Source organism: Ptychodera flava, chromosome 1 (genome assembly GCF_041260155.1).
Source record: "Ptychodera flava strain L36383 chromosome 1, AS_Pfla_20210202, whole genome shotgun sequence".
Taxonomy (NCBI): domain Eukaryota; kingdom Metazoa; phylum Hemichordata; class Enteropneusta; family Ptychoderidae; genus Ptychodera; species Ptychodera flava.
This window is the reverse complement of record NC_091928.1, coordinates 4,323,958-4,348,576: the sequence shown is the minus strand read 5'-3', so window position 1 is coordinate 4,348,576 and position 24,619 is coordinate 4,323,958. Positions and strand designations below refer to the sequence as shown.

Sequence of the window (24,619 nt, the reverse complement as noted above, 5' to 3'; positions counted from 1 at the left end):
AATAAAAAGTTGACTGAAAACAAGGTGTTTACACTCTGAACCAAACAGTCGATATTCCACCATAAGCATTTCAAGACAATAGTGATAATGTCATTATTTCTTTTCTCAATGCTTTAGGTACATTTATTATTGTAATGTTAAACAATTTTAATTTGAATACTTAAAATCCCGCCATATACATGTACACAATAGCTGGGTATAGTTTTTACCTTGAACCTCCAGTATAATAATGGATTTCACTTTTATAATTCACATTTTTGAACAAATTGTGTCATTTACGCTCAATAAAATTAGTGATGTCACTGTAACAGAAAAGAAATTCATTAGAAATGTAAGTTCAAGTTGAAGTCCTGCATGTATCTCAGTAAAACATTGTTACTTGTTTTAAAACCATTGTCTATGAGCCTAAGTACATTTTGTGCAATCATACTAGTGTTATATTCTCAGATAAAGTATTTCAATCAAACATGAATTGTAAACTTGAGAGTCACCAGAAATTAAGTGTGTTTTCATTATCTTCAATTAATTAGTTTCCAACGGTAACAATTCAAAATTAATTAGTATCAAGCATTGACAATTCACATTGCATACAATTAGACTGAAAAGCTGAGCACACAGGTTACACAGCTAACATTCACACATTGTGGGATGAACAGAAGCATTCTGTCACAATTTACATCAAACTCTGTACATATTGACATGGGATGTTTAAATAAATTTATACATTAGCTGTGCCATTAAATCCTGAATAAGTCAACATTTTACCATTAAATTGCACTACAATGTTCTCATTAGCAAGGTGAATTCCCCGGGGGGGTCACTTCCATTACTTGCCTATATGTATACGTGCCGCCCAATGGGGTGGGTATTTCAGCAACTTGGTCTAAAATGGGGTATCAATTCCACTGTAAACCAAGGTCTAAAATGGGGTTGAATTTGAGTGCCACACAAGAACAAATTTCAACCATCTGTTCCCGTCTCGCTCGCAGGGTTCTGAGCTGCACTTTATAAGCATCGATATCTTTTTCTGTGGCAGGGGAACATTAAAGAGACCACCTGGCTTACGCCAAAGTAAATATCGACTTGGTTGTCAAACACTGTCACTGATTGGTCAGAACTCCATATATGGAAGATTTTGCCCAATAGAAAATACCCAAACAAAGTGGTTCCTAGTATTGATAATGACAGACAGGTCAACCATGGCCACATGAAGTAGTGTTGCTTTACAGATGAACAGCAAGGTTTGTTGTGAATTGCAATTTCAAAAAAACCCACTAGTCAGACTGTAACTGCAGATAATTGATAATTTGTAGAAGCTTGACCAAAATTCGGTGAGGTGAAAGACAAAATTTTCTTTTATCAAATTTTTTGGTATTTCCTTTGGAAATCATGGTTTGGCCAGCAACAACATAGTCCTAAACGCGGTACAGTGGTAGGCTTTGCCGGGGCAAATACTTGCTTTTTCCATTTAAAAATTTTGACGCTTTGACTTTTGACCTGGGTCAAAGGTCATAAAGGTCTAAAATGGGGTCCTAAAATAACGGGATTTTAGGTCTAAAATGGGCCCTGGGTTTTATACCTGCGGCCGCACACCCCTACCACTTCTCTGAACAGGTACCCCCCCGGGGTGAATTCACCACATTACTGACAATAATCAACTCCACGGTGGTCCGGTTTTATCAGTTTCTTTCCTTATTTGAATATCTCAGCAACTCATTAGACACCCTACTTCTGCAGTGTTGTGTTGTCAAAAATATTACATTTCAATGAAATATGTCATTAACCAATACAGCATACGGAAATCGAGAGCACATTAACCCGCACTGTTAAAGTTCAACGACCCTATCTTATCCAGCTTCTGTTGTAGCTCCTCCCCTTAGCAACCACTGTTTATATACATATTACCTCCTTAGCAACTAGGGAAACCTGGAGTTCAACTGAGTGCAAATCTATTGTAGCAGTTTCAGTGGTATAAGACACTGATAAGATAACTCTTTCAACTGATAAATGACAATGTTTTACTGAATAATATTGCAAATGCTGTTTGTCAATTTGAAATCACATAAATTGTTACATGATTTATTCACAGTCTTCCTTGAATAGAACACATATCCCTGTCATAGGTTATGAGTATACATTAGAAATAACATTTAAATTGTTATGCTGTTACAAACAGCATACATTGGAGATACTGTTGTCAGCATTTTAAAATGTTGTCAATTTGACAGATTATGTTTGAGTTTATATGATGGAAAACCAAATGTACAATCAATGATTTCCAGTAAAATTAGCCATTATAGATTGGGCAGCAACATAATTAATTCATAAAATGCATGAGGTCTAGTTGGTTTGTCGATTAATTGTTCAGATTTTTTTTTCATTTTCACAAGAACTGTCTTATGATAAGCAACCACGGTTGGTACTGTTATAGGGCGCCCTCTGTGGCAGTACCGAGCAAGTCATAGGATACCGATAAACGGTTTGCATGCCATGAAATGTACATGTTATGTATAGCCAAAATTTACACCGCTAACATCTTGATTTGTTTGTTCATAAATAATTTTAGCATAAGTGAAGATGCAATTCTGAATATGATCAACTTTTCAGTCTATGAAAAGATCAAAATCGTCAGCAGCAATTTTAATCATCTGATACCATTGAATGGTAGCACTCATCTGGAATATGTCTGACACTGTGTGGTAGCTGAAAGTCACACCAATCCAATATCATCCTATTTCCTTGATGCTTGAATTAATGCTACTATCTTTTAAATATTTCAGAGTTTTTTCATCCTACACAATGACAAAGAAATTTTATAAAGACAGACAGACTGACAGACAGTCTGATAGACTTTACTCAGTGTCTAAATGGAAAAAGTAAGAATTTCTTGAATTTGCCTTCCCTTGTAATTCATTGAACATTTGCATTTCCTGGCAGCAGACATAATTGTGTTGAAAATGATGACACACATTGAGACGCAAACCCATTCATAATGGCTTTATACTGAAATGAACACAGTGCATTTCTGAAGACACAGGTACACCATTTGCACTTGTCAGATTTTATCTCATTCCTTTTCACTCAAACTCTTGCACTGTCAAACTGAACAATATGTTTGTTGTGCAATGGAGGTCAAGTGTCATGACCTTTGGTGCACCTTTGACCTTTGGGCATTGCTAGCTTTGACAGGGCTAATTGAAGACTTGAAAACTACCTGTGCCGTGGGCATTGTTAGCTGCAGGTAATTTTGTACAGTATATGTTTGATTTATTTCATTAGTGTACTGTGTATATCAGCATTGCTTTCTTTAGAATCAAGATATTTTAATGTGATTGCAAACACATACACGTATTATTGTGGAAGCATTTATCTCTACCAGAAATCTAGCAAATAATTATGGCCCTGTGTTGCATTACATCACTGTTCTGTTGTCATGGTTACAAAAACATTGCTCTGATTATGATCTGAGAGTGGAGTACATACTGATGTTGATCTATTCATTTGCTCTGTACAACACAAAACATGTTCAATTGCCTAAAAAAAGCTGTTTTAGTGGTTAAGCGTTTTCAATCTACAATCACACCCACATCTGTTGGCATGGTAACCAAATAAAACTAGTACATTCCATTATAGTGGTGGTAACGCATTCACATATTAATTCTTTAACACCTCATTGAAGTCCAATTTGTTGAATTTTGTAGTGAAATTCTAGAGAATTGGAAGGTGATGAGGTTTTCAGCAAATACAGAGTCTGAATACATTATGCTTCTAATCTACTCACAATAAATGCTGATTGCTTTACTGAAGTAACTCTCTGTAATACCACAATGATTTATGCTATCGCGTGAGTTCAATCAATTTGGCTGATATATCAAAAACTAACACATCACATTTGCTTTAAACATTTTGACATCGATTTATCATTTGAGTTTATCAAAACACACTCACATGCAATCAGGGGAGCTGAGTCTCCGTTTTAAGTTTTGCAACTTTTGCATTCTATTCACCTAAAAGTTGATCTATGGTGCAGCAATGAGACTAGTCCATTTCCCAAGCAACATTGTTCTTGAATATCATACAGAGTGTAATTAGCATAGGACTTTACACTACTATCAATTGCTACAAGAATTGTCATTCTTTGTTAAATCAGTACTATACACGAACCAAATATAAAGAAGAAAAAAAATCGTTAAAAAAATTAAAATTCAGAATCAACTCAAACTACTGAGTGTAGACTATTGTTTCGTTTTGCTTTGAAATTCTCAAAATGTTAGTAATGTTATATTTATAATGATATACCAAGTGAAAATTCAGCCTTTTTCGAAAAAAAGAAATCCTGGTACTGGTACATTTGCTAGTACATGTAATAATTGAATGCCTGCCTCTTAGAGTTCACATTACTCTGAAATATCTGAAAACGATGAAAAATTTGCAACAAAGATATTTTGCAAATACAAACATTAGATCTATCTATACTAACAACCAGCTGAAGAAGTAGAGAAAAAACAGAACTTTACAAAATCCTGAATTCACTGACCATTGTGTTCAAACCACTCATGCAGTGACAGTTGTCATGGTAGCAAGACACTTAGGGCAATCGATGCATTTCAAGACATTCTTGTTATTAAATTGGCCATCAGCAATCTGCTGTGTTAATTGTACTTTTCCTTCATAACATGATCCTGGAGCACTCCATAACAATATTTAACTGAAAAATTCAGTCATGTGTGGTACATCATTTAAAGCAATTCATAAAAAACAACTTAAAGTTCTGACTCACGACATTTTAAATGTACAACATAAAAACCAACCTATATTACACCATTGGAAAAGATCAGGTTTGTTGTCTACCACTGTACATGTGTATAACAATTTTCAACGAACTGGTTTGCATCATTTCTGTTAATTGTAATATGCTCAAGGCAAAATTTCTAAACAAAAATTGTCTTGAAATTTATTTCTGCATAACTTTGCATGTACAAATTTGCTTATATATGTATCATTACCAGAGAACAAAATGTTCTCAATTTTGAGTGCATGTGAACAGTAACTCAACAAGATAACTTTTTTGGATGTAATGACATTTTCTTTCTTGAATGTTATTTTAGTAAGATTCAAGATGATGGACTGCTAGTAATAACAATTCATTTGCCAAAACAATTATCTTACATTTGTAACTCACAAGAAACCTTCAAAAACATCAGTTATTCATCCTACAAAAACTACTACATATACAGAATGGTATAAGTTCAGCAAATAGAGAGTTGAGAAACAAATTTTTAGTTTTTTATGGCCTAATGGATTTTCTATTAGCAAGTAAAGAGTTGCAGCCCGCAGTCAATCTATTTGCAATTTACTAGCCACATTGGCAATTTCACTGATCCAATCAAGTCACAGCGCCTTACCAATATCAATTTCTAACTCTAAAGAATTCAGTTTATTCAAACCTAAAAGTGTTGGACCTGACAATTTTACACAGTGAGTGATAATATACTCTGACAATATCTTTACATCTCACTTTTTGTCAGAGTAAACAATATTATCAAGGCTGACCAAACTGTCATTATAACAATATAACAAATTATAAACATATTGTCGTTACTGTTTTTATAAAAAGTTTACATCTAACATGTGTGAATCTGGTAGAGAGTTTACAAATAGTGTCAAAACTCTGAATGAGAATTGAAGATATTAAAACTGACTACCAACTTACAAAACACCACCTGGTGATATTATTATGCAAATAAGGAATGTGCATATATAATTAAGATATTGGCATCAACTGCATGGCCAATCTGTGTGAAAGGTTACAGGCAGTATGTCATTATTGGTCAGTGTTGTCCTCACAGACTGATTCACTGATTTTATCATTTATCTTCTTGTCATCTTGATATACAAGTTGAACTTTTCATTCGCTATGATTAGCTTTTCTGATAAGATCACTTGACTGACAAGTACAACTGCAAGTCCCAACAAGACAGTTAAAACTTCACATCTTTTCATCATGACTCCTTGAAAGCTTAAAAAAATATTCAGCATAGACGAAAAGTGGCAGAGAGATTTACCCTGCAGGATTGATATCTGTAAAGAACATACATTTACATGATTTATCAATGTGTGTTTAGAGTTGATCTAAATCTGTTATCACTCTGTACACTGTACACAGAGTATCCTGGACTTGTTCAATGTTGATGACTCTAAACATATCATGAAGATTGGTTATTTCTTTTTACTTTACTCATGCCGAATTTAAGATTCATTTTGACAAAAACAAGAGAAGAAACTAGAAGGTTGATTGATGTAATGATAGTGGATTGCACAGAGACACAGGAATGAATTTGTCACAAATTGGAAAACTGAAGGTAAGGTTTTAGCTTTGTAAAGTTCTGTAAACAGCATGCTTTGTCAATATTGATGTTGTGTCATAGTCAGCATGTTCAGTTTCCAGAGTTACAGTCTATTGTGTGTGGCTTTCTTCAATAGTGGAGATATCCCCATTGACACAAAATAATTGGGGCTTTTAGTAGTTGAGAAATGGCCACTCTAGAAAAAAGGAATGGAGCATTAAAGAGAAAGAGGACTAGATTTTCATTGGATGCTGTTTCATATAACTTGGTAGACGTTATTGAGTGAGTTTCTGACTGTGAAAGGACCACATAACACAGTTGTCATGTTTCGACAGGATTTTTTTTCTGAAATGTTAACTTCATAATTTCCTAGCTAGGTAACCTACGATACTTTTTGCAATGTCACAACACATTGAGTTGTGCATGACGTTACAAACACTAACATGTTATAGTATCATAGATTCTGTCTCCAAACTTTAGACATTAAATTCAATGCAGGGAAGTTTTAGAGTAATTCTGAGACATTCCACATGTCCTAATGCCAAGGAATTTTATTCCATGATCTGATCATGGCTTTCCACAACAAACTTATTTAGTTCAACTGTCTATACAGTGACAATTTGGAATTAACTTATTGTATTGCACAGAGGATTTACAAACATACAGTAGCAGTACTCAGAAAAATGTAACACAGCTGAAAGGGACATTGCAAAGCCATAACAATTCTGAAACAGGCAGTAGAGGCAATTTTTGTTTCCCTGTGTATACAGTATCTTTGTATAGACGACCATGTTTTATACAAAAGAACCCTCACATGTATCTGTATCTACATGTACCAGAGAATGTCTTCTGAAGACAACGGTAAAGAGATTACGTATCTAAGAAGATGGGACTAAAGACATCTTAACAGACTGCAACTTAATCTTCATTCGTACACAATGCGTGTGTAAAACACCTTTCACAACTAAATGTATTTCTCTGCAAACAGGTCAACTTAAACTGTTGAAATAATGGGATTTCTTCACAGGTGCATTGTTGACTGGAGATAATCCCATCATACAAGCTGTTCAAATGTTCCATGGACTAACCTCAATGACCTCACCTAACTACAGTTTTAGTACAGACACATGTTATCAGAGGTAGAGATAAGATAAAATGACTAGAAACAAGCCGATTTGTTTATATGCCAACAACTAACAAACAAAACCAGTTCACATTAGTTCTTCAACCCCCATTACCAAATGTAAAGATCCAAGTTTGTCAAAGAATACAATAGGACTGTTCCACAGTTTGGCATTGACAGGGTAAACCCTTTGCTAGTTATCCAGTATTGTATAAAATAGGAGAAATCTAAAGTAGTAAGGATTGTTATGATTTCACAGCTTTCCAATATGTGGTTAGTTACTCAACATGATGGTCTGCAATAAATATTTCAAACTTCTCACTTCATCAAACATTAGAAAACTTTATAGCCCTTATTTCACTTCCATTTATCAACTGATAAGAAATTCATTTGATAAAACTCACTGCAACCATTGTGACACGCCATGATAACAAAGTCATCACAGTGACGCCAGTATGATCATATATCAATCATGTGTATCAGTTTTAATATTTGTATCATACATGTAGTTGCCAAAACAGTGATATGAAGACACTTGTGTCTAAAGCAGTGCTCTGATGCACATTGTGTCTGAAATTTCAATTCAGCATTTCTTGAACAGAACACATACACACAAGGCAAATCACAGAACCCCTTGTGTGCAGTATGGTAGCTGGGGATAGGGTGATATTGATATGTATTTGTGCACAGTGAACTGTGCAGGGATGGACAAACTGCAATCTGAGAGTTTGGACTGAGGGTTGATGCGGGTGCTATGGTCAGGTTTACAAACCAATAGAGCCGAGAAAGAAACATACCTGTTACTAGGGGGCGGTCGATCATCAAATCTGTAAACACTAAATGATTAGTTGGAAGAAATAACACAGGCAGACAATTAAAATGCTGTTAAACTTTGCACAAAAAAGGTTACAAAGATAACCTGTAAAACACCTTTATCACTCTAAACCAGTGCCCCATGCATGCTAATAGCTTTCTTGAAAACTTCCATTGTGTGATGAAGTTACATTAACACTTGGACAATTTTATTACGGTATAAGTGAGCAATTCTGAATGCTACTAACCCAACAATCTGCAATAGAATATTACAATATCTGAAGTATTGTGTTTTGGATCTTTTTTAATTTTTTTATCGTTTTGAACGTGCTCTTTTCACTGTTGTAAGCAATGGGAAAAGAACACTTCCATTCTAACATTAAACAGCAGTCTGTGTCTGGTTAAACTTTCATCTGCTTGTCTGTGATATCAATAATAATCTGCTGAACATTAACTGTGAATTTATAAATTTATCAACAAGAGATTAATACTTTATTGAATCTTTAGGGCACTGCATAAGATTCAATGAGGACAATGTGTAGTACAGTTCAAGTTCTGTTGCATCTTGCTCAATATGGGTTGTATTCAGTTGCAGTTTGCTAAACACTAAGGTTTATTTTCCATGCATTAACTGCATTTATTGTTAGGTCTACTGTTAGAGTGTTACCATGATACACATACACCCACATAATGATGACACTATTTTGATGTGAGGCAGAGATGGTTAAAAACACAAACAGCTGATCCTAGTGAAAAATACCTGTATGAGGAGTAAAATATCAGTGGGCAATAACAATGTAACAAAGTGTGTACAGACATTCAAATTACTTTCAAACAGAATCATGAGTTTTGTCAGGGAGGGTTTTTGTTGAACATTCAAAATAAGTATAATAGAATTCTGATATTGCAAATAAGGGATAAAAGATTGGATTCATCTCACTGACATTTTGTCTTAGTGTGAAATGAAAATGAAGCTCCCTCTACTGATAAAATTTGGACTTTCCCTGTAATTGCATCATTCTAATAATATGATGTAATTTTTGTTACATGTTGACATTAATTAACAGATATCAAATATATGATCATTATTTTACCCATGTTACTATGACAACATGCATTATCAGCTTTTATATAGCAATATCCCAAAATGCATTTCACCATGCACAATAATAATGTTTTGATAGATCTGAATGAAACAGATCATTTCATCGTGCAAATACGGTATTTGTGCTTGTGATATCAAACCTATACAACAAGATGGTTTTATTCTTGTTACAGTTTGTCTTCATTTACCAATTGTTTCATGATGCAAATACAGTGCTTTTCATTTGACTTTGGAGTTTCGTTGCTCGACACACACGATTTCTTGTTTGGTACATCCTAAGATTTGGGATACAATATAAAGAATCACTAGACCAAAATTTATTCAAAGTCACAGGGACATGTTTGCATTTTGTCTATGAGTGACTTGCTTAAGAAACACAGGGACATATTCATGTTTGGTTGACACTGCAAAGTTTTGAGTAAATGATACGCCTTAATTGGGAAAAAATTACTTTTTCGAGAGGTAAAAGTTCTGCTACAATGTATTTATTTTTTAACATTCTGAATGATAAGAGAACGTGCAGCAAGTGACATCCTTTGATATTATTATGTGTTAGACTAAAACAACTTGTTTCACATTCAAGAAATCCGTTGTGCCAAACACTGAAACTCCAAACTCAAATGACAAGCGCTGTATTTATGTTTGAAACATCAAACCTGTGCAAGAAGATGACTTTATTCTTGTTGCAGTTTGTCAATGATGACAGATGTCTACAAAGGTCATGGTAGCACAACTTATTGCACAATGAAATCATCAGAATTTACAAGTAGTTCAGAGAGACAGTGTCTTACTTTTTCTTGGACAGTGGTGGTGGTTGTTTTCGTAACTCATCCAAGTACTGTGCAATGAGAACATCTTCATAGCTTATGATGTCACTAGCTGTCCTGTTAAGTCGCACAATTTTCTGTGAATGTGAGGGCTGCGTCATGGCGATTGACTCTGAATACTTCATAGAGCGATGGTCCTGCGTTTTTGACATGATGACATCAGTTCAAGCCTTGATTACCTGAAAGACCATGTATTGAAAGAAGCGTTGTAATAACTGCAACTGATGAATGGCACAAATCAATGCATTGATTCATAAAGCCTTGCTTAGGGGTTTTGATTGATCTCAGGAAACTATGTACACAGTATTATGTACAATACAAATATTCATGTGTACATGAAATGAATCATATCTGATTGTGTTCATAAACGTGCACAGGGAATTCTTGTGAATTTTATCTGCCTACCAATATCATTTTAACAATAACTAAGAGTTCAATGCTCTTTGCTGTGCAGGTATGAAGATGTGATATAACAACGGCAATGTTCAAAGGTTGACGAAGTGTGTTCTAATAAAACTTTACCATCCACAGTAAAAATAATGTTTGTTGTTGAACCACAGTCAATGATTTTGCATTTGCTATTTTGAAGTGTTAGTTTTTGTTATGTACACACATACCTGTACTGACCCTTTACTGAATGACATGGTTTATGTTTATGGAACATTGTTGTCATGGAGACTGATTGGCACGCTTTGTTGAACTTTGACATGTTTAATCACAAATCCTGTGACATGGATCAAACCCAGACACAAAAGTGTACAAGACTGAACAAAACAATAAAATACAGAACTTAAGAAGTGAAATATTTTCTTTGAGAATGAGAGATTCTTTGAAGGGTTAGCTATAGTGTGTGTCTCAGTAATCTCCTACTGGCTGTGTTTGGAATAATGATATTCAGAGTCAGTGTATGGATGGTACATGTACACGGCATATATTGATTGATATATTGTTATAATGTTAATTGCACTGTGGACATATCATAAATTTATATTTTGAGCTTTGGGCAACACAGCGTTTTATGCAAGTACAGTTTGATTGTACAATCTTAGCAGCTGAATAGCCACGGTATTGTAATGATTGACAGGTTGACGAGACCATTTTTTATTGATTAATAGATGATACATGTAGAAGGATTTAACTGGTAATCTATATCTGTCATCTTTTAGAACAATGTCAAATAACAAAATCATTGTACAGGTATTACCAAACATTGCAAAATTTTGTCGATATTGTTTAAGTACTGTATTGTACATACTGTCCAGTATTTATATCAATGTGGAATACTTGTTAACACACCTGCAAAACTGCCATATTATACTTAACAATGATATACACTCATCAACTTGCTGTTTACAGAATTCCAAGAACACAGTCTCTTCTTCATGCTTTAACATTTTCATAAAAGATTCTGCCATATCCTTTTTATGCACAGATGCTTGAAATCAGTGATAGTTAAAGCATTGCAACATAGGTTTGCCATTCACAGAGACAAAAAAAAAGTTCTAATTTGTGACTATACACGGGACGCGGTAGGCTACCCCAGAAAGGGATTTTAGGGGTGGGCCACCCTTCTGTTTTTGGAACAATCTATTGATATGTTAATTACTGATATGCAAATTAGCAGCTCCTTTGTTCTTCAAAGCTATGGAGAACACAGAAACTCGAACACCTATGGTCACTATGCAAAACATTAATTGTTAATTTCAATAATTTCCCAGTGATGATTTGAATATTTCTCATCAATAACAATAAATAATAGTATTGTCTGAAAATACATATTTCTATGATATCCTGCTAAAGAGGAAGTACAGATCATAATTGTAATACAATGGATTATGAATGTTTGCATTGACTCAGCAAACAATAGCTGACACTAGCCTGACAGTATCTTTATACATGTATGGAAGCAAGTCAACAGTTCAGAAGGGCAGAGCTGGCAAACAACTGTAGGTGCAGGTATCGATCAAACTAAATAAAACCTCATTGAAGATTGAAACAACCATGTCCGGTCTCCCATCAAGTTATTTACATTAGAATCACCATGTGAGGAAATAAATGATTGTTCAACCACCCAGGCAATAAAACCAAAACGACTCACTGTACTTTTGTAATTGCAGTCGAGATATTAAAATCAAGCAGTCTGGCAACAGTGTACAGTAAAACTAGATTTTTCAGTGCTATTAAAGATTGCACCAGTGTAGCAAGGCTTTGGCGCATGTTATTTCTACTACACTGTATGCTGAACATTGAAATATTTCAGCATTCTCAAAGTAGAGTTTTCTTGTCAAAATGTACGTAAACGTATTGTTTATGAGAGAGTGAATTGATACAACTTTTTGCATGGTAATTGCTATTTTTCAGTAAACTGTAAAGACAATGAGTGAGTATAAAAATGAATTTTGGATCTATCACTGATTGGCTTAATGAACAACTGTACCACTACCAGACTGGCAAACATTTTTCAAAATAGACTAGTATAATTTGGCTATCCTAGGATGGTGAAACATGCCTTTAAAACACCAAAAATTTAAAATCATTTTATGGTACTGATTTTCTGTTCACTGATTCTTTTACTTGTGAATATACACACTAAGAACACTACCACAAAAGATACATAAACACCTACTATAATAAAATCAAGAGTTGTTTTAATGAAATGCATTTTTTAATACTGTACCTGTGTTTGTGTTTAATATGTATGAAAGTATTAATTACGTACCAATATGTACCAGTTACAAACTTATTTTGTAGTTTTTGCTTTCTAGACCACTGCAAGTATAATCTTTAAAGTCAAAATATTCACATCACTTTTGTACAAAAACTCCATGTATTTCTACAATGGAAAACTGCAGTAAATAAACCCACAACCATGTAGAAACCTAAATATTGAATATTGGCATGGAACTAACTCCTCTACATGTCATGCAGTAGGCACCACATCAACACAAGCCTTATTTAAATATTTCTGTATAAACATAACCAACAGTCATCAAATTGGATAAAATTTACATATAATTTACTGCTGGCTGTATATTTACATCTAATCGTGAGGGATGTATGAATATTTGTTGCTCAGTGTGAGAGACAGTTTCAAATTGGTGATGGTCATCAGTTTTTTATTACAACAAATTATTAACTCTTTATACTGATGGTCTCCTATTAAATGGCAAATTTAACTCTATTCATTCATGAATCCAACTAACTCAAAATGCAAAAAATGAATAAAAGCCAATCACCCCACTGTATTTTCTGGTACAGTACGTATCTCAATATTTTTAACTCACATGTGCGAAGCAATTCATTGTACACCAAGACAAATAGCTGCACATGGTGGAGACATTAAAAAAGTCATGCATAGTAGAAGGAACATTAGTTTCATGGTGTAACCCAAGAAACAGTGTACAACAGGTACTCTCACTGGATATGGTGTAACCCCATGCAGTATACGACAGGTACTCTCACTGGATATGGTGTAACCCCCATGCAGTGTATGACAGGTACTCTCACTGGATATGGTGTAACCCTATGCAGTGTACAACAGGTACTCTCACTGGATATGGTGTAACCCCCATGCAGTGTATGACAGGTACTCTCACTGGATATGATGTAACCCCATGCAGTGTACAACAGGTACTCTCACTGGATATGGTGTAACCCCATGCAGTGTATGACAGGTACTCTCACTGGATATGGTGTAACCCCATGCAGTGTATGACAGGTACTCTCACAGGGAATGTTGTAACCCCATGCAGTGTATGACAGGTACTCTCACTGGATATGATGTAACCCCATGCAGTGTACGACAGGTACTCTCACTGGATATGATGTAACCCCATGTAGTGTATGACAGGTACTCTCACTGGATATGGTGTAACCCCATGCAATGTATGACAGGTACTCTCACTGGATATGATGTAATCCCATGCAGTGTACGACAGGTACTCTCACTGGATATGATGTAACCCCATGCAGTGTATGACAGGTACTCTCACTGGATATGATGTAACCCCATGTAGTGTATGACAGGTACTCTCACTGGATATGTTGTAACCCCATGCAGTGTACGACAGGTACTCTCACTGGATATGATGTAACCCCATGCAGTGTATGACAGGTACTCTCACTGGATATGATGTAACCCCATGTAGTGTATGACAGGTACTCTCACTGGATATGGTGTAACCCCATGCAATGTATGACAGGTACTCTCACTGGATATGATGTAACCCCATGCAGTGTATGACAGGTACTCTCACTGGATATGATGTAACCCCATGCAGTGTATGACAGGTACTCTCACTGGATATGTTGTAACCCCATGCAGTGTACGACAGGTACTCTCACTGGATATGATGTAACCCCATGCAGTGTATGACAGGTACTCTCACTGGATATGGTGTAACCCATGCAGTGTACGACAGGTACTCTCACTGGATATGATGTAACCCATGCAGTGTACGACAGGTACTCTCACTGGATATGATGTAACCCCATGCAGTGTTAGACAAGTTAAATAATTATTACGTTACCACCAACAGCTTGATGGCAAAGCTTGTTTTTATATTTTGTTCATCTCTGCAAAGTTCTCATGAGAAAATTGAGTGTTATTTCAAAGCTACTTGTGGTGTTATGCTACATCGTCAAGTGTACTAGTACAGTAGTATGCAATGCATGTTTCATTACTTGATTACAATTGTTTTCTTTTGACAGAGAGCAACAGAGAAATGCTCCATGCAATTGCCACGTATTATTTCATACATGTAGATGAACTTTAAAACCTGGTGTGACGAGGGAAACAATCTAGCCAAGTGCCACACAGATTTGAAATTTGCACATTTTATTGAGACTCATCTTTTCTCAGGGACCTTAAAAGCTGTGAATGACTAAAATTACTGCACCTTTCAAATAAACAGTTTGGTCTGAATCAACTTTCTGTAGTAATGACATTGGACATATATAGAGGATACATATAGCATTACAACCAAGAGGTTTATACTTTAACAGAACCTGGCACATACCAAATGATTAATGGATACCGAGGTGAATCCAAGATGAGAATGAATCCGAGGCAGGTGTCAACATGTACATGTATAATTTATACAAATATTACATTCATGAACCATGTACCAATATGCTAGTATAGAGTCTAATGTAGTCCTACTTTTCAACATGTAGCATGTATTTGTAAAGATGGACGCACACACTGCAGTATTAACTCTACATATGGCAATATTGAGATGGAGACTTCATCTTTATAGACAACGCAAACCCTTCACTAACTGAACATATCACAGCACTCATTCACAGAGGATACCGCGACATTGGCACTATAGGCATTATCGGATAATATTATCTAAGTTATCTAAGTTAGAGTCTAATATTAGAGGGATGGGAAAGTGGCTGATGCCGACATGTTGTTTTATCGGATAATATCCGATAAAATCGATTATATCGTCTAAAATCGAAGTTAGAGTCTAATATTAGACAACTGGGGAAGAGGCAGATGCCCGACATGCTGTTTTATCGGATAATATCCGATAAAATCGATAATATCGTCTAAAATCTAAGTTAGAGTCTAATATTCGACTAGTGGGGAAGGGGCAGATGCCCGACACGCTGTTTTATCGGATATTATCCGATAAAATCGATAATATCGTCTAACTTCTAAGTTAGAGTCTAATATTAGAAGCAGATGGGTGGAAAATTCTAAAAACGCTGTTTTATCGGATAAAATCGATAATATTATCCCTATTAGATCACTTTGGTCTCATGTTCCTGGAACTCTCTAACTTAGAAATATTAGACGATATTATCCGATAATAAAGAAAAAGCCTATGTCGCGCCTTCATGCATTCACACTCCCAGGCCATATGCTGTGAGGAGATCAACAACAATTAAAGCCAGACATTGCTAGTCTGTCTGTCTGTCACCAAATGGAAATTCTCCGTTATCTTCTTTACACCAGAGCTATCAACTCCCTTGCTGGGCAACCATTTCAAAATTAACTTTTTTTTCCAGAATACTACAGAGTATGTCAGCATCTACACAAACAGCTTTGATAATTGAATGAAGAAATACAATAAGCAAGATTCACTTATGTTCTATTTTCATCACACCTTGAAACATTATCACCGCCAACCTCTCTTATTACCTCTATATCATTACCCCTTCAAATCATTCAATATAAAGACAATCTGTGTGATCAAGTGCTTGTCTTTTACTGGTAAATGGTAAATGTCCAGGATGTAATTTCAGTGAACTATCACTCTCCTAGAGTCTTACTACATTGTATATTTTTACTCATACTGTTTATCACGTTTCTTAATACTATATTTAGCATATCTTCTATTGAACTTATGAGGTATATTTGTACATATATTAATTCCTTTTCAAGATTCTATAGGGCACACTGCTTACTGGGTTGTCTTAATGTTTTGTCAAAACAACAAAAATATTCTGTTGATTCTGTTGCTATACATCTATACATTTGTACAATCCTTCATTTACTTTCTGATCCCATGTATCCACATATAGAGTATGTTGGCAACGTGTTGATATGTGAGTGAGATTTGAGATAATTTGATAAGGAAATGAATTGTGATTAGCAAGTCAGAAACACATAAAACATCAAAATGAATTGATTTTAATAAAACCCAGACTCGATGGTAGTTTTTTCATCTATGCTTGGCTAACAATAGCCACATTAATAATTCAAAACTGCACTATATCAAGATTGGAGAGTTGAACAGAAACGAGTTACAGTCAGTACATGTATGTTTGCTGTGGATGTGTCCGTGTGTATGCTACCGGTACACTGTATGATATGGTGCAATTGTAGCACACCCATGTACAGTACATACGTACACAATGTACATCGGATATGTAAATCCAGCCAAACCAAGCAGATAGAAGTCTAGCTGTGGGTCCATAGCTGTGGTTTTTTCAGACGGGATTCATGCCTTTTACGGGCTGGTTTTGACTTTTACGATTTTAACCCCGCCACCACAGCTATGGGATATTCCATAGACTAGCGTCCAAATCCGCCGCAAGCACCCTTTGCGCAAGTTTGTTCGACGATATTTCGAAAACTTTTCCATCCAAATTACAAATTGCCAACACTCATCGACAGCTTGGTTATTAAGGACTCATCATACCAGAAATCCGCTCAAAATTCACTGAAATATCGCCTTTTCCCTAGGGTTGCCCAACATGACTACACGGACACCGCCATTTTGCTAGCGTAAAACTGTTGGTCGAGGATCCCTGCAGCACGTCACTACAGTGACGTAGGCGGTGACCTCTAAACTTCTGAACACAAACTGAGAGATTCATCGTGTGATATCGATGACCATCGTTCGTCTTATGGACATTCCCAGTCTCACAAAACTGAAACCAAACTTTTACTCCAGTCCTAGGATCTATAATTATTCGTGGCGCGCCGCGCGGATGCTGGCCGTAAGTTAGTTTGTGTTCAGAAGTTGAGAGGTCACGGCCTACGTCACTGTAGTGACGTACTGCAGGGATCCTCGACCAACAGTTTTACGCTAGCAAAATGGCGGTCTACGTGTAGTCATGTCGCGCAAACTTAGAAAAAAGGCGATATTTCAGTGAATTTTGAGCGGATTTCTGGTCTGGTGAGTCCCTAATAACCAAGCTGTCGATGAGTGTTGGCAATTTGTAATTTGGATGGAAAATTTTTCGAAATATCGTCGAGCAAACTTGCGCAAAGGGTGCTTGCGGCGGATTTGGACGCTAGTCTATGGAATATCCCATAGCTGTGGTGTGGCGGGGTTAAAATCGTAAAAGTCAAAACCAGCCCGTAAAAGGCATGAATCCCGTCTGAAAACACCACAGCTATGGACCCACAGCTAACAGAAGTCTAGAGCAGTCCACAAATTGGTGACTGAATGTTTAGTGTCAGGGTTGGTTGCTATGAAGCCTTGGGTTGTCACTACCTGTACGCTCTGTTCAAAGTTCTTTTGTACAATCACAGCTTGGTTATAAAGAACAATTTGCCCTCTCTGTGCATTCAATACAATTGTTAGGCTTCTATTCAAGCCAGTCTGTCTGATAGCATCTCTAAGGTATTTCATGCATGAGGGTGGCACTCCTGAAAAGGACTTTTTGCCCAGTCTAAATATAGTCATTTTATAAACAGGTCACTATAGGGTGAAGCCATGATTTCAATTGAAAACATCATTCATATAAACTTGAAAGTTTAATTGTTCCATGAAATTCAACAACATAAACACAAATGAATCAACATTCTGCAAAGTGTTTCATGGAAGAACAATGATGTTCATTTCCATGTTTTCACTAACTTTTCTGGAATTTTTCTGTAAAATGAGTTAAAGTTTGTTTGAATCGTCAGATCTGTATTGCCAAGTGATTTGCTACAGCAATTTGTCTTGCTTCAGGTGCACACGATAGAAAATTTTTTTTTTTCTCGTAGACACAGCCATTCATTGCAAAAGAGTAGTGACAAAATAATCTAGTAGCCTTTTTTGTATAGTTTCACCAGTGTCCATTGCTCAGATATGTAGTAAATTATCAAAATTTATTATAAAAAGCAACGATATATTATACTTGTGAATTGTAAACATTCCAATCTTATTCTTGCATAAACTTCTACTTTCAAAGGACATCCTGTTGAAGTGATATTTAAATATTGATCAAACACAACTACTGAACTTTGCATGTTTGAGGAGTAGACTTGTCAATTATCTTTTGCTTTCCTACCATACTTTCAATATATTCTTGAAAAATAATCCATATTTTCAATACATATTTGAAAAAAATAATGGAGTGACAAAGTGGCTGATAGATTTATTGACTCTGTACAATACTTAAATGTAAATAATTCTCATAATTGTGTCATTGATGTGTTGGCCACTTGAACTTTAAAGTGACTTTGAGGTCAAGTAGATTAACATCTCAACTACAGGTGTCTACCTTGAGTTAAACGGCAAACAAATAAACCAATGTCATTACATTACAATCTTTGCAACACTGAGTTTCAAAACATGCTAAAATTAAACAGAAAGCCAAAACGTGACGCAGAGAGTCCATTGTTAAACACTAACAATTGATTAAATAATTGTTTCTTTTAATTTCACAATTTTTACAAATTTATCATATCATTGAACCAAATGATCTCATATTCAAACTTCAAAGATCCAAAGGCAACCATTTTATACTGCATATCTCATGATATGGTCAACAACAAAATGAGTTGTCATCACAATACAAGAAAAAACCAAAAAAATCCTTCAAACCACTGTTCTATTGACAATTGATTACTTGCTTGATACATTTCATAGAAACACATACAGTATTATGCGAATGGTAGACATTGAAAACTAAAAAACCTTTTTTCTTGAGCATACCTTTCTGTGCTGTAAGCAATTTAGTTTTGGGATTGACGCCATTTTGAAAATAATATATTGGATGCTGGACAGTACAAGTAATCTGTGTAGTCATTTATTTATGAGTGTTTTTCTACTTTCTTGTTAGATTTACAAAATAGCATTGGTGGGATCAGGAAAAAAGACAATAAAGACAGAGTGGAATCTGATTAAATTCAAATCTTAGGATTAGCTCCTTTTAATCCCTTTGTTGTTGAAATTCTGATTGTTTGGCCTTAGCGAGGACATCACAGTAGACAGACGTGAAAGGTAATACCTTGGTAACATTCAAGCACATGTCTAGGAGACTGATTTTAATCAGATAATTGGACCTCACCTGATACGGCACCTACATGTACATGTGTAGACTGACTTGTTTTTCAAATAAAGCAAATTGAAGGATTGAAAATTTATACTGCAAAAGGTTTCAAACAAATTTCACAAATCTGTCTTTAAGTTTATTTCAAAATTCCTTTTTGTTGAAATTGTGTATGCATGGTTCCCAAACAATGGACCATGCATCATGCCTCCAAAACTTAGAATTCAAAATCTATTTGTAGTGAAAGAAAAAACATTTGTCAGTACAGCTACCTAAAACAAACTAGCCATTATTGAAATAGACTTAACATTCGCCTAACCTCTCTAAAATTTTGAAGTTAATCTTTTTTTTATCATCCATTGAATTTGTAATATCAAACTGCCAAGTAGGCGATAAAAAACAAACTCTGCGTCAGGAGTAATGACCACCACTTGCCAGTTGCACTCAGATCAACAGGAAACTTATTGGACAAAAGAAACCTACAACCACCATTAATTTCACATTTCCTGACTTGCTAATTATATGTCAATTTATACTATGATCATTGTTGTTATTCAAGGGAAAGTAAATCATTTGATTAATAACACATAAAATAAAAACACGGCAATCAGAATTGTTTTTCAATATTTTATGAAAATATATCACAGATCTACCATCAATGGTCCTACTCTCAATTCGGAGTACAATTTATAACACATGATACGCCTGACAATGTCAGAGACATATGCAACACTTAATTGCTTTCAAATTCCAAAATTCAGAATTACACTTAGTTACAACATGAGGATTGCTGGTCTATACGTCCAACCATAGACAGTGGAGAGGTCTATGCTCCGACAACTATTCTTCTCTAAAGACAAAGCACAACAACTGAACCACGTTTATGAACTTGGTTATCAAATGCTGGACTTTGAATGTCCCTGCAAAGGACAATGAATAGCCATAGACTTTAAAAACGGAATGGAATAGCTAGCTAATTTGTATTTTATGACCCTCAATTTAAACAATCCCCATTGACACTGTCAAATGCAATTTCAAATGTTTGCTTCACAATCATTCTAGTAGTATTACTACAATAAAGTCAGGTACCCTCGAGAAAAAGATAATAAAACAAGACTGATGCATCAATAATATCAGATTTTGAAGTAATCACGCACACAACGTTTCTGTTGCGAATTCGAATTCATGTACTACAGATCATGCTATTCTCTGGGCTACATTCTGTTTTGTCCATAAAAATTCCTAGACAGAGAGAAAGCTGTACTTTAGAAAACGGCACTTGAAAACATCGGTATATGTTACTATAGTTTCAACTTGATTGTTCTACCGCGGGGCAAGACTGAAGGTTTGATCTCTTTGTTTCATTGACCTTGGCGTTAGATACATGGGCCACTCAGAGTTGCCCTTGGAAATGCAGACATGCCGAAAATGTCTTCGACTGTCACCATGACCGCACGGCAGCCGTTCAGTATTTCGATATTTATTTTGCCTGTACATCTCATGGTTACCTGTAAACTCAAGTATGCTACAATAACATCTCTGAAACTGAAGTATCCGAGTTTAAGGAACGAAGAATCGGTAAAAGTGTGTATAATTCGTCGAAGAACATGAAGCGTGAGATCGTACTTTGTTTTGTATTAGGCGACAAGGCTGTGTATCGATTAGCCAGTAACGGTATACTCATGTAGCTGTAGAAGCAACTCACCTGGAGCGAACACGACAAAAGTTGTCGTTGACTATCCAACCTCCGCGCAGAACTCTGTCCCGATCTCGGTCCGCAACAAAACTGCAAGAAGTAAAATATGTATTCTGTGGGACGGATCTTCTGAAAAACCACGGGTTCTCAATAAAACGGTCGGTGTTTCAATTATTTACACTTGCGATACTACCACCACCGCCATTATTGTCAGCTATGTCACCTAGGAGATGACGTCACGACGCCTTGTCGCTGCGCCAAAAAACTGAGAGGGGGCGCTATTCGATATCGAAATGAAACGAGCAGACGGCCTGCTTTGCACCTATTGTATTCCTTTTGCATTACATTGACATGCATGGTTGCAATAACTGAATAAAATTCCTTTGAACAAAGAACAGAATATGGTGATAATTAAAACCTGGAAAAGACAGTTCTGAGGAAAACAGTAAAAGCATATAATTTCTGTCCTCAGTGATGATATTTGAGCAACAATGTACCCCTCGGGGGGGGGGGGGGGGGGGGGGGGGTTTCACTCAAAAATAGTAATTACAAGGGGGCTGCTCACAATGTAGAGAGGAAGAAGGGAGCCACTCAGTTTTTAGAAATCTACTGAAGCATTTAGTGCAGTTTTGAAATGATACAAATTTAATAGAAAAACATGAAAAACACTATGAAATAAAAATGGTGTGATTTTAAAAAATTGGTAAAATTGATATATGTATACCAAATGTTACGGCAAGATGTGAAAGGATGACTGGATCATGGAGGAATTCTCTCAGCACATTCAATTATTAGTGCACAGGATCTTGGACAAAACAGATCTGTTGTGAATTCAACTTTTATTATAACAGAAATATATATTTAAATTGACTTACGTATTAATTGGCTGACATATAGTTCAATAGCTTCGCCTTGTACATTATATTGTGCAAAGTTTGCTTTCATTCATTGGCTGTGAGGGGATACATTATTATTTAATAGTTTTTGGCAATGCAATTTGTACATGTGGAAAATCTCTGGAACTGCAAAACTTGATAATCAATATGTTATCAGTAAGTAATATGGGGGGGGGGGGGGGGGGGGGTGACATCCCAAAATTTATAATAAATCATTATGGAATTTCCTTTCAACTCTAACATAGTGTTTTGTATTTTAGATAAATGTAATTTTATTTTTGTCACATTTATTGTGACTCCTTTTATTGGTAAATGGTGAAATATGGATCATCATCTGTTAAAATATATTGTGTACAGGTGCATATACTTGTCAATAGCATCAACTCAAGAGGGCAGTATGCATCAAAGAGATATTTAAAATAACAATTTTTACTCAGATTATTTTCTGTCAAAGAAAAGCACAACTGCAACAAGACACTGCATGTCTTGTATATCTGAAATACTAACAAATAACAAAGAAAGCAATAACAAGTTACAACTTCAATGGTATTAGAATTAAACTAATATGTCATCACTACTTTTAATATGTTTTTTATTGTTTGTCAGTCATAATTGATTGAGCCATGCAACATGTTTGTAAACAAAAAAAAACAAGAAGACATCCAAGACTGAATTTTCTATGGTGCAACAGGCAAACAAAACACAACACAACATTTTGTACATTTGTCACACTTTAATAATGCAAAGGAGAAGTTAATGTATGATATTGAATATTTTACATTTAAATAATTAATCTCTGGTACATTTAGATCTGTACACTAAGGCACGGCTATTTCCACTGTTGAGTGCTAAGGTAATGTCTAAATAACATTAACACATGGAAATAGGAAGTCTACACAAAATGTCATGAGCTTCTACATCATTTAGAAATTTTTGTTTCTTTGAATTTTGAATATTTTCTCCCAGATACAGTAAGACTCTTCAACTCGTCTCATTAGGATTACACCCTGAACATTGAAAATAAAGTAGCTTTCGAGCAACAGTAGCAGACTACAGGTTGGTGTGAATTATTAGACTGAGTTTACCAGGGAAAAAATCCAGAGTTAATTTTAGATATTTTAAATATTTCTAAATTTGAAAATATTTTTATAGGGCATTCAGAGAGTTCATCAATGGTAAGACAGGGCTCTCAAAACTAATTTTCACAGAAGTCAGATGATGAATTATTATCAATACAATATTGATATTTTACTCTATCTCTTGCTATGGTGTAGTAGGCGATAGGACTTCCCCATGGGCAAATAGGGGGATCCGTTCAATTCTGACAGATAAAACAGCACTGAAATCAAAAGTGGAAACAGCCTTGTCTGTTTGTGATCTATAATCTTGTTAAATGAAGGTTTCACACCTGTTTTCAATATATTCAAAAACACAGAAAAAAATATTTCCCATGCAAAACAAGAAAATTGATGCCTCATGACATTCAAAGTTTCAAGCTTTTTCATCAAAAAAGCAAGGTGTATATGTCATTTTTATAAGTGAAAATTCCAACAACAAACTTAAATTTTCAAAAGAACCCAAAACTCTACAGCGAAATATTATTGTTTAGGGACTGACTGACACAAGGCACTTTGTATTCTTTACTTAGTCATCATGATATAATAGGTATTATCATCAGGAACATTGTGATCTAAAATAACTGATGTATAATTTAATATCTTGTGAGATGTTGTAATGCATCTTGTGAGATTTATTCCAAGTCATGATCAGATTTGCAGATCTGTTGTGTTTTATTTCATCTAGCCAGATGAAGACAATTATAAAATAAAAGAAAATGTCAGTAAATGTACATTTGAATGTCATATACAATACAAAGAAAGAGTCCACACTAAGGATGAGCGGTCACAATGTAACAAATAGCACAGATTACCTTCAAGTAAGGCTATTTGGACCAGGTACAGTGTAATACAACATGATAAACACAGGCATTCTAACATACAAGTTCTTAATTTATCAGATTGTGCATTTCAATTGATCTTAGATAATGCTGCTGGATGTTTTCATATGAAAATTTCAAAGACGTGTTGAG

General features: G+C 35.3%; 1 protein-coding gene across 4 annotated transcripts in view; it reads right to left on the bottom strand.

The window, feature by feature from the left end:
• Nucleotides 1-21,869, bottom strand: part of LOC139121721 (doublecortin domain-containing protein 1-like) — a 67,034-nt gene extending 45,165 nt beyond the window's left edge. For 3 of the 4 annotated variants that reach the window (XM_070686880.1, XM_070687144.1, XM_070687054.1), the window contains exons 1-3: nt 21,644-21,869; nt 10,180-10,394; nt 8,268-8,306 (exon numbers count right to left, since the gene is read on the bottom strand). The gene's annotated coding sequence lies outside the window, so the exon portion shown is untranslated. The remainder of the gene's footprint in view (nt 1-8,267; nt 8,307-10,179; nt 10,395-21,643) is intronic. The other variant, XM_070686967.1, reaches the window with a different exon arrangement.
• Nucleotides 21,870-24,619: the final 2,750 nt, after the last annotated feature.